We start from the raw sequence: 13,130 nt of genomic DNA, 5'->3' as shown, positions 1-13,130 counted from the left end.
ACATGGGTGAGACCACTTATGTCCTTGGAATCGAGATCCGTCGTAACAGAACTAAGGGTGTCCTTGGCCTATCTCAGAAATCCTATATCCTTAAGGTTCTTAAAAGATATGGGATGGAAAATTGTTCTCCTAGTTTGGCACTTATAGTGAAAGGGGATAAATTGAGCTTAAAGAACTGTCCTCAGGATGATATTGCGAATGCTCAGATGGATGCTGTTCCATATGCTTCAGCAGTTGGGAGTTTACAGTATGCACAGACTTGCACTCGACCTGATATAGCATTTGCTGTGAGAATGTTTGGTAGATATCAGTCAAATCCAGACATTGCGTACTGGAAAGCAACGAAGAAGGTCATGCGCTATTTACAAGGAACGAAAGACTATATGTTGATCTACAGGAAAGCTGACCACCTAGAGGTCATTGGATACTCTGATGCGGACTTAGGAGAGTGTATTGACAGTAGAAAATCCACTACTGGATACATTTTCCTTCTAGCTGGTGGTGTTGTCTCATGGAGAAGTGGAAAGCAGTCTACCACTGCTGCTCATACCATGGAGGCAGAATTCATTGCTCTATACGCGACTTCGTCATAGGCCATTTGGATAAGAAACTTCATTATGGGTCTTGGTATAGTGGACTCTATTGAGAGACCACTAAAGATCTTTTGTGACAATGAAACAACCGTGTCCTTTTCAAATAACAACAAGAGCTCAACATCGTGTCGACACATGGAGTTAAAATATTTTGTTGTTAAAGAAAGGACTGAGAATCATTTAGTATGTATTAATACAATTGGGACGAAGGAAGTGACTGCGGATCCCCTTAGTAAAGGGCTAGCACCGGGATTGTATTCCCAACATGTAAAGGGAATGAGTCTTTTTTATTCCTTATGATATATGACAATACATTATGTGATCACATTTGTGTTTATGTTTTGATTATCTAAGGTTTTGTGTTATTGTTGATTTTGCATAAAGAATATCTCATATGGGTTAGAGAGAATAACAGAATAACAATATTAAAGGACCAATAGAATCGGTAAGAGACCAACCTATTCATAAAGGTAATTTCTTTACATGCCTAAGCACTGAAGGTGAATTGTAAAGTAGTACAAGGAAATATGATATTTCATAAAGGGGTGTTCATATCCATGACTCATATGATTCATCCTTGTGATAAAGGGTGGCATGTGAACCCACATGAAGAATTAAATCGAGATAACAATATACACCTCGATTTAGTGCACTTTTGGTGTCAATGGGTCAAGTGGGAGAATGTTGGACATTATGGGTTAAGGGTCCAACCCACAGTGTGACCCGGTTTGACAGCCTTTAGTGGGTCACATTAGTGGCCAAATAATGGGGTTAGTGGGTGGGAGTTACGTGAATGTGGAGAGACCACATTCACATAACTGCCTTATTCCCCCATTATATAAAGGGTTAGGAGGCTGCGAAAATGATGAGTGTTCATAGCTATTATCCTGCCAAAACAATTCCACATTCTGATATCGTGGAAGGGTCCAGCTCACCGTCGACCTAATGTATGGGCTCATTGTGGGCGTCGACCGGTTGAAAACGCCAAACTTCCTACACGAGCTATGGCGAATTCAGGTACGCTCCCTGCCATGTTGATTTTACAGGGTTTCGCCAACACCTTTCTCTAGCAACAGGTGGCTCCGCTTGTTTAGTAAGAGCTGTTTGTTGGGACGTTGCAAGTTCAAAACCCAATGGTATGTTGTGTAACTGGTGGGGTCTGCCTTATCCCAGCTTGATTAAAAAACAACAACAACTACCTTTCTCTGTTGACATCATTTTGGTATTGTTTCTCTGTTAAAGTGGTTAACCCAATCCCCTACATTATCTAGCGTAAATGCCTTGGGAGATCTCTTTATATTTACAAGGCCTAATTGTTGTGGTGATGTTTTGATGTAATTGGACATGCATCAGGTCAGTCCAACCCAATGTTCATTAGAGACCAACGGGCTCAAGAGAAACCCTGACCCATTTACATCCAACTGGGTCTTAAATTATCGCACGCTTTAATTTTTTATCACTTGATCATTGAATTTCAATGTTTAACTTCTCTTTATGTGTGATTATTAATACTTTTTCAGGGGTGCCCATCCTCTTGGACCGGCGGTATCACTGCCTACAGATCTGATAAGATCCATACCGTTTTGGTTTTCACTTTCGTATCCCGCTACAAAAGAAATCCAAACTCAATTTGTGGATAAACTTATATCCTATATGTGTAAATACCTATTGGATCGGAATCTGCTAAGGGCTCTTTCTATATGATTTTGGGTCCAGATTCACATCCAATTATGTTATGCATGCTCTGGTCTTTTGATTAGAATCGTTATTAATGTAAATACAATTTGATTAGGCCTTGTACTAGTTACATTTTTTTTAAAAGGCAAGCTGGGGTTAGGCCAACCCTTACAAATTATACAACTATATATATCATTGGGTTTTGAAGCTGCAATGTCTCAACACAAAGTGACATGCACTAGCTGCTCCTACCAGACAAGCCCAGCCCCATAGGTGGTTTCTGGTTACATTTGATTAGCCTTCATTGGTACTTTTGTTATTAATTCATTTACCCCTTATAGAAGAACTAAAATAACAAACAGTTTCATTATGTGACCAACCTAATTATTTTTTCTTGAAAGGTAAGCTGGGGTTAGGCAGACCCCTACCAGATATCTCTTAAGCCACATGTAGCATAGGGATTGGAACATGGGCCCTCAGCTTGGCACAGGACCCCCTTACCACATGGGATACCAACCTAATCATTTTTCTTTGTTATGGCTCAACTAATTTGTGGGACACTGCTTGGTGCAATGGTAAATTGCACATTTGAATACCTTGGATCTCATATAAATCTAGCTTCAAGTCTACACCAACCATAAAAATAAAGGTTTTTTTTTTTGGGTGTTTGCGCTTTATTAAGTAAGTGCTCAAGCACCTATTGATCAAGCAGCTATGCTTTACTCTCTCTCTATCTATGTCCTTGATCAAACAGCTATGCTCTACTCTCTCTATATGTCCTTTTTGGTACTTTGGTATAAACGCCAATGACATTTGTCATATTCATAATACATGATCAGGGGTGCATATGGATAATTTTTTGGTGGTTATCCGATCCAACACTGACACATTACGATACGGTTCTTAAAACAATATCTAAGTGGTATGAAAACATATATGATCAGGCGTTTTTTCATATTTTGATAGATGTTTTCCACAGGATCTATACACGAATCCAATTCAAATCAAATCCAACCCATTTTACACTTTTATATGTAAAAACTCTTGTTTTCAACTTTTTTTTTAATGGATCCAATGCTACCGGGTAAAATATGGAATTGGATTAAACTCTTCAATATGGTTCTTTTGAAAACAGTTACGCTGATTCACAGGTAACGATTTCAACTTCATGATGAAAAAATAGAAATCTAGTTTTATGAACAGAAGCAACGTGAACCCAGTCCAAACAACACACGGGCCATTATATACATATACACAATTTAAATCCCAAACAGATCTAATATCTATAACCCCAACGTGAAACCAGTCCAAGAACACCCAGACCCCAAATTTAAAACCAATAAGTTTAATTAAAATTCTCAGCAAGAATTTCTAAAGGGGTTTAGATCTTTTTATCTTCACAAAACCCGAGTAAGGATCTGATTTTTGTGGCATTACCAGATCCACTGAAAAAGATTGGAAACACAGGTTTCAACTAAAGGTTGGGAATAAGGCTAAGTTGAAAAAAGATTGGATCTAATCCTCATACCCAGATCCTACGTAAATTAATTTAAGTAGGAAATTCTTCGAATAGAACGGATAATCATGAAGAGAGAAATAATATATGAAAGCTACCTGCTGAAAGTTGATAGAAAAACAATAATTAGACCAATTTTTAGAACTACTTTTTCTTTATAGATTGAAAAATGATATTGAAAAGCTAAAAGAAAGAAAAAAGTTATTGGTGAAAAGGACAATATAGAAATAGTGAAAGTTTCCAATAATGGAAATGGGGCAACTTACAGAGAGCATCTCATCTTTGGATGAATTGAACGGCTCTCATTCATTTTCTAGAGAGTCTTGACTAGGGCAGTAAATGGATCAGTTCCGGACCGGCTTAACCTAAACTACCACATAGTAGATAGCGTGGTTAAAAAATGGGGGGCCATTATTCAAATTAGATTTAGATTCAGATCAATTTGGATCTCACCCAAAACCAAATTGACAATCCTGTTGGATCACCTTTGGCACTATAAGAAATGACTCTTAACGAACATATGCACAAGCCATTCCCTACAAGCTAAGAGCATCAATGGGTTGAACCCGAAATAAATGATGACGTGAGATATAAGGCATTTTTGAATGCCCTAAATCTAGACTGTTGAGGTCGGATCTCACATTGGAGGATTTGAGATCACCAAAACCCGCAGAAGAAGGGGTTAGGTTCAGAGATACTTGATTTTGATATCCATGGGTCTTAGATCCGAGGCTCTCAAATGCACCCTTAAGGTCTAAGTAGGGTCGGATGTGGCCAAATACCATATTAGACTAATTGGATGTTTGTTAAACGGATTTAAATTCGGATGGTTGAAAACTCCTACCAGTTTCGCTTTTTACATGTAAATGGATTCAGATATCTGTCAAACTCTGATATTGGGCAGATTCTGCAGCAAAAAATCAAAACTATATCTGTATCCGATTATAATCGGATATGGTTTTGGCTTACCAAGTGACAACTATAGTGGTGCTTTACCAAATGCAGGTCCTGGATCAGACCCAAAATCATGGTGGTCTTGAGTTGTAAACTTTCTTCCTTGGTATTAGATCATGCCATCTTTAGTTACCAATCACGAGGATAGCCAAACAGGGATTTTTATGTAACAATTGGATTAAGGAGTTTCAAAAAGCCAAGTTCAATCGTACACTTTACATTATTGGTGGTCTCAAATGTCATGTCCCCAAGTTTGAAGACCAAAATTCGGAGACGGCAAAGAAGGGATCCTGCTGGACCCGCTCACATTGACAGATATTGCCGTTTTTTTTTGTAATATGATGAACCTGCCTAGGATTGACATCACTTAATGGGAGTATAAATATCATTAAATATGGTGGAAGTTATTTTTTAATTTTTTTTTGTAAAAAATTGTTTTTATTTTTAAATTAAGTTTTTGCTGATATTTTGCCTATAAACATGCAAGAAAAATAAAAGTTATTATTTTCTCATGAAAAAAAGGAAGATGGTGTTATTTTTCGATGTAAAATGTTTGACATTGTGTACCCACCTAAGCCAAGTCTCTTTGCCTCAATCTGAAATGCCAAAGCAACCATAGTTAATTCATCGAGTCAATGTAGATTGCTGTGGCACTCATGCTGATTGAGTCTTATTTTTAAAAATAAAATCTTATGCATACATAATTCAAAATACGAGACATACTTAATTTTAAACAGAAAATCTCATGCATACGTAATTTAAAATATGAGATATGCATATTTTTAAACAAGAAATCTCATGCATACTAAAATCAAAATACGAAACATGCATATTTTCTTACAATAGAGAATCAGATGCATACGTAAACCAAAATATGAAACATGCATATTTTATTACAACAAGAAATAATATGCATACATAAATCAAAATACAAGACATGCATATTTTTTTTATAATAGGGAATCATATACATACATAAATTAAAATATAAGACATGCATATTTTCTTACAACAAGAAATCACATGCAATCCTGCTTGTTTCTTCGTGTCTTAATTTATTTAGGGCGTCTTTGATTACCTCGGATCTAAGATTCTGAGTTTTTTAAACTAGAGTTTCTCTTATTAGTAAGGATTTCTAGTCTGACAAAAACTCCCCCTTTCCCCCTCCCTAGGACTTGAAATCCGAGGTCAGAGGTTTTGGCCTAAAATAAAGATCCTCCATTTGCATGGAGGTTGGATCAAGTCATGGGCTACACACCTCGAACCACTAAACCTCAACCTCAGTTTTCCACAGAGATTCAAGGTAATCAAATGCACCCTTAAGAGTACCTTTCAGATCCACTTGAAACAAGTTCTTCAGCTTTAATATTCTTTTTACTAATTGAAAGTGCCAAATGGTCCACAGACTGGTGTTTGGATGTCAATATAGCTCATGATTTGGATCTTATTATACGACCCATTTTCACTAGTTTGTTGAAGCAATCTCATTTGCTCCCATATTGAATTAAAAAGTGGAGTCCATAATGAAATGAATGAGCTGGCCTACTAGCATCTCAAGTACGAATGTACCTCTTTCCTTTTTGGATTGGCAAGCTATGAGAATAGCTAGCTGCTATGAGATTCGAATCCGAGACCTCTTGGTCAAGATGGTATACAGCTATGAGCTATTACATTCAAACCAAGTACATCTCTTATCCCAATAACTCTACACACATATCGCTGTGTGTCTCCATTATATTACAAACCTTATCCTTCCATGTCTATTGACCAACCTTGGGCCAATCCACAATTGTCAAGTGCCAATTATGGTCCTTCACCCTACGACAAGAGAATCTTTAGCTTTTCTAAAGGCATGCATGTTCATTTGTCTGGCATCTTACAATATATATATATATATATATATATATATATATATATATATATATATATATATATATATATATATATCCTGTGAGGTCCCGAGTTCACTTGTCAAATTGAGTATGGACTATGGCGGTGTACATCTCAAAGGAGAAAGGGCTTTAGGTCCGAGCCAACCCCTACCCAGATAAGGACTAGGCGGCTAGGCCCAGCATTTCAGCATTAAGAAATGGTGAAAAAGCATGCAAGGCCAAGGGCATGTGACCCACACTGGGTCTCATATAATGAGTATAGCCCATGCCTTTTTAATTCTTTGCTTTAAGCACTCGGCATTACTCAATGCGGGTTGTGGATGTCATGTTGTGTTGCCGGACTTCACTGTCGTATGCCCACTTTTTCTCTATGGCTTTCATCCTTTTTACTCTCATAGAGTTGGGTTGGCATCTTCACATGGTCATGCACAAAGTTGGTGGTCTCCCAAAATGATTGGTGATTGATTTGATCCCAAATGAGGAAGAATATAAAACAGGAATCAAATGACTTAACATTATTACATAAAACATTGCATGTTTTGAAGATCAGACTTGGGATTACGCCCACATGCATATCATGAATGAAACACTATGTGATAATACTTGAGCTTTTTAGGATACTGTTTTACTATTTGCATTTGGTCCAATACACAGTTGTGTACAATAATACAAGGTTATGATCTCTCTCTCTCTCTCTCTCTCTCTCTCTCTCTCTATATATATATATATATATATATATATATATATATATATATATATATATTAATGATCGCCGCTAAATCTCTGGGCGGACAATAGAGATTTAGCAAAACCGCAGCTAAATCATATTTTTTGGAAAAAAAAAAACAAGAACGTGGAGCATTACACCGCTCGCCCGTTCAAAGACAAGGGTTTTCCTATATATACTTATATATGATTAATTGTTTTACTTTGACAGCCCTACAGGCATCTAAAAACTTGAGATAATCATTCCGTCAATCCACAGCAGTGTCTTCATTATAAAAGTGCGACAGACCCACCATGTTATATGCACAATAATTTAAAAAAAAGGGTTCTCTTATCTCTAAATAAAAAAGTCTAGAAACAGAACCTTGGTCCCAAGGGGTTTGGTGCAGTGGAAGTGGAGGAGGCTTGGCGACTGGATGGGTGGCCAGGGTCCTATTCCCGTAGCCATCGGCCCCTTGCCGAAGCTTGGCGACTCCTTAGGAGAAAGGGGTGACACACTGGTTTACACCGTCGGACATCAACCCTAAGTACGGCTGGCTTAGCCAACAGGGCTGGGTCTCTGATTTTGAGAATGATTTCCCTGTCCTTCATGAAAAAACAAGCAGAACCTTGACTTTTATATTTTATAAGGGTTAATCTTTGGTCCTATTGAAAGCACAAAACTATTGAGTTCCAAATCATATGTTGAATTCAGTCTGACTACATAAAATTTGCTAGAGATGGTTTATTTACTAAGGATCAAATCTTAAATTGAGGTATTTTGATCTAAAAATATGATTGATTTTTTGAGTCATAAAATTTTAGTACGTTGTACACAAGGGCGTAGCTAGGAATCATGTGGGGGGGGGGGGGCAAACAGGGGTGTAGCAAAAAAAAAAAAATTTTGTGTGACAGTCGGGGGTTGGGGGGCAGCGCCCCCGATTTTTTTTTTGAGATAAAATAAAAAATGGCTACAATTATTAATAAAAATCTATTTCATATGGACTAATCAAACTATTTGCTGCAGTCAGAACTGGGCTGGGCTACAAAAATGGATAAAAATCTATTTCATATGGAATCAGGGCTGGGCTAGGGCTGGACTTTTAAATTTTTTTTTTAACTGTTTCAAGAGGCAGGACTGGGCTCCCTCCCCCCAGCTACGTCTTTGGTTGTACACCCTTAACTTTTGAAGCTCTTAAAAAACTTACATGTCATCAAAACTCATTTTCTACTAAACAAACTTTGTACATCACATTCATAAGGTCCAATTTACAAAAAATTCCAAAAATGTATGAAACCAGTGATTTATGCTTAATAATTTTGTGACTTTAATAGCACCAAATATTAATCCGTTTTATGAAAGAATATATATTTTCTGCAGTCAATTAATACCTACAATCTAATGCAATGACTCGTTCAACCTGTTCACTGTGTTCAACATGGTTAATTGAGTGTAAATCAACTCTTAGATCATGTTTTTTTTTTTTATGAAAAAACAAGTTCTTTTGAGTCTAAAAGAATAGCTACATTAACAATCAGTGAAATTTTCCATTAAGAGAAAATCCTATACATAGGCTGGATTGTAGTGATCTAAAAGTTGGCACCTGCTAAAAACACTATGTAGAATACATTTATAAAGTTAAATGTAACAAAAACTAAAAAAATACACACAAATTTTACTCTATGTCAGAAGGACACGTGGTCACGAGGTGTAAGAATCTCTGTGATCTCTCATGTAGAAGACTTAGAAGAGGGACTAGAAGGTAAGTCTGGGTTCACAACCGACGTATATTGCAATTTGATCAAACCTGCAAGGGTGCTGAACCCTGCTGGACATGGTGAGAAAGTGGTCTACAGTTTTTCGTAGTTGTAGCTAGGAAAAAACAGTGAAAACAATGAAAAATAGTGAAAAACAAGGTCAATCAGCTAATCGGGTAGATACGGTTTGGGCTAAGTAAACATTCGGGTAGGTTTCGATCAAAAAATGAAAGGACCTGGTTTAGAGGTTTTAGGGTCACCTAAGAAGGTGTGTAAGGGTCTGATATACGTTCTAAATAGAAAAAAACGGAGTTGCTGACTGGTTTAGGAAAATTGAGCATTTCGAGTACTCGATATGATAAAGTTTTGAATTTTGGGCTATAGAAAAGTGATAAAACTTATTCTAAGAGAGTACTTTGGAGGTATGTAGCACGCTAAGAATGAGTTTTGCATATCCTGAAACTTGGACACATGATCTGCAATGCTAAGATGCAGTTCAGAAATGCACAGTCTAAGGTACCGTGTGAGTTTATTTCTTCCCTGTGCACCTTTTTTTTTCCATCACCTATCATCTACAAATGGGAAAATCATCTTAACATTAAAACCAGGATTCTGATAGTCTAACAACAGTGTGGGGAGACTGTCCTTGGAAGTGTCGTTCTTTTTTTTAGCTTATGTTAGCTACTAACAGAAGTATAATGTATGACATTGTGTAGCCTGCTCGGTCATAAACATCCCAGTCCATGGGAAATTACACTTTCCAGTTTTGTGTTCTATGAGCCAATAGCATCTTGAATCTGGATCAGTTACAAAGTGGCTCGACTTTTTAGCAGGGGATGATTACGATTGATAGTTAGTTTGGTTTTGTGAAAATAAAATTATTTATCTTGCATTCCTTTCGTAAAGCATGATTCTAAAATTGAGGGATCCATTCTTAGGCTATATTTGTTGGAAATAAAGCAACAAACTAGAGAAGAAGATTGTTCTCTAGAATGAAAAACACACAGGAATAGTGCAAGAGAAGGAGAAAGCTACAAAAGGCTTCAATACATTCCAATGACTTGTCAAAATGAGGATACATGGCTGCTATATATATAGCATTCAAGCCCAACTAAAATTTAATTACATAATAAATTCCTACCATAGAAAAACTAAAAGACTATTACATTTTCAAGGAAAAAAAATAAATGGGAGAGGAACCCAAAGAGTTGCATAGAAAACTGCAAATAGCCTTAATGTAAAACGAGTTCCCAAAATGAGGGAGGAATACGAAGAGTCTAGCTTATAATTCCAACAAGCCTTAAAGTAAAATGAGTTTCCCAAAATTGAGGGAGGAATACGAAGAGTCTAGCTTATAATTCCAACAGCCCCTCTTAAGCTAGACTATAACGACACCTAATTTCTCTCTCAATTTATTATAAGTTTCATTCTTCAATGCTTTTGTAAAGATACCAGCCACTTGGTCTTGGGTCTTGCAAAACTTGACATTGACATCTCCATCTTTGTCCAAGTCTATAATGAAATGATACTTGATTCGAATATGCTTGCTTTTGCCATGAAAAACTGGATTTTTGGTGAGTGCTATAGCTGAACTATTGTCACAAAACAAAGGAGTGCTTTCATATTGAGGATGCTTTAGCTCATGAAGAATCCCACTTAGCCAAAGAGCTTGACAACTAGAAAGAGCCAATGAAATATACTCAGCTTCGGTTGTGGAGAGAGTCACAACTGCTTGCTTCTTCGATGCCCACGAAATTGCACCTGAGCCAATGTGAAAAACGAAACCTGAAGTGCTTTTACTATCATCTCTATTGCCACCCCAATCTTCGACACATTTATAATGAATTCCATAATTGATAGTGCCACACACATATCTCAAGATTCTTTTGCCTATGTCCCAATGAGTATTAGAAGGAGATTCCATGAATCTGCTAACCATGCTGACAACAAACATAAGATCAGGTCTTGTAGCAGTCAAGTACATAAGACTACCAACAAGGCTTCTATAGAGAGTTGCATCGATCTTTCTCTCACCATCATTTTTGCTAAGTTTCAAGCCAACTTCCATGGGAGTATTAAGAGGCGTGACACCCTCCATTCTAAATTTCTTCAATATATTTTCAGCATACTTTTTTTGAGATATGAATATTCCATCTTCGGCTTGCTTTACTTCAATGCCCAGAAAAAAATGGAGAAGCCCCATGTCAGTCATTTCGAATTTGTGCATCATATCCTTCTTGAAATTTTCACACATGCTTGCACTAGTGTCGGTAATTATTAAATCATCAACATATAAGCATATGACTAAGAACTCCCCTTGATTGCCTTCTTTGATGAACAAAGTATGCTCAAAAGGACACCGTTTGAAACCATTCCTCAAGAAGTATCCATCAATGCGACTATACCAAGCCCTTGGCGCTTGTTTCAACCCATATAAAGCCTTCTTCAATCGACACACTTTGTTTTCTTCACTCTTCTTTACATAACCCGGAGGTTGATCAATATACACTTCTTCTTCAAGGAAACCATTCAAGAATGCTGATTTTACATCCATTTGAAAGACCTTCCATTTTCTTTGAGCAGCCAAAGCTAACACCATGCGAATTGTTTCAAGGCGAGCCACAGGAGCAAAAACTTCATTAAAATCAACGCCATACCTTTGCTTGTAACCTTTTACCACCAGTCAAGCTTTGCATTTTTCAACTTCTCCATTTGAGTTGAATTTTGTTTTATATACCCACTTGACGCCAATAGATTTGTGTCCATTTGGGAGCTCAGTCAACTCCCAAGTATGATTTCTTTCAATGGAGTCCATTTCTTGATTCATAGCAATTCTCCACTTCTCTTCTTGAGATGCTTCTTCATAAGTAATTGGATCGGCGTTCGCAAATAAAGCAAAATTCACCAAGTCTTCCTCAAGATTTCTTCTTGCTGTTTCATAAATTTCTTGAAGACTTCTTGTCTTCATAGGAGGAGATTCATAACTCCTTGAAGATGAGGAAGATGGTGATAAATGTGTAGATGGAGAGGAGAGTGAAGTATCTTCATCACCACTTGGTTCATGACTCTCCTCCTTATTAATGAAATGTGAATTTTTATTTTCATTCTCGCCATCCCAATTCCAAGATTCCTCTTCAATGAATTTTACATCTCTACTTATGATAATTTTCTTGGTGATTGGATTATAAAGCTTATAAGCCTTTGAGCATTCACTGTACCCAACAAGGATACATTTTTCAGATTTATCTTCAAGCTTGCTCCTTCGTTCATCGGGAATATGAGAATAACATATGCTGCCAAATACTTTCAAATGAGCAACACATGGTTTTTGCCCACTCCAAGCTTTTTGAGGAGTTAGGTCTTGAACACTTTTAGTGGGGGCATGATTAAGAAGATAGATAGCACATGTCACTGATTCAGCCCAGAATATGTTAGGCATACCTTTAGATTTCAACATACTTCTTGCCATCTCCATGATCGTGCGATTCTTCCTTTCCGCAACGCCGTTTTGTTGAGGTGTGTACCGAGTAGTCAACTGATGACGGATGCCCTTCTTTTTCAAGAATTCCTCAAACTCATTGGACATATATTCAGCCCCATGATCAGTATGCAAGGTTTTAATAGAAAGATCACTTTGCTTTTCAACAAATGTCATAAATTGCTTAAAATATTTGAACACCTCAGATTTTTCTTTTAGAAAATAAACCCATGTCTTTCGACTGAAGTCATCAATGAATGTTAAAAAATAACGATTACCTCTAATAGATGTGGTGCGCATAGGGCCGCATAGATCAGAATGAACCAACTCAAGTGGTTTTGATGCTCGCCAAGATTTGCCACCAGGGAAAGAGTCTCTGTGATGTTTTCCAAGAACACAACCTTCACAAATTTTGTCTTGCTGATGAATGTTAGGCATGCCTCTGACCATATGTTTTTTGCACATAAGAGATAAAGAACTGAAGTTCAAATGTCCATATCGAAGATGCCACAACCATGATGGATCTTTAATAATAGTATTGAAGCAAGGAAGAGCAA

Source organism: Nuphar pumila, chromosome 3 (genome assembly GCF_984573655.1).
Source record: "Nuphar pumila chromosome 3, dmNupPumi1.hap1.1, whole genome shotgun sequence".
In the NCBI taxonomy this organism is placed as follows: domain Eukaryota; kingdom Viridiplantae; phylum Streptophyta; class Magnoliopsida; order Nymphaeales; family Nymphaeaceae; genus Nuphar; species Nuphar pumila.
Note: the sequence above shows the minus strand (reverse complement) of the source record.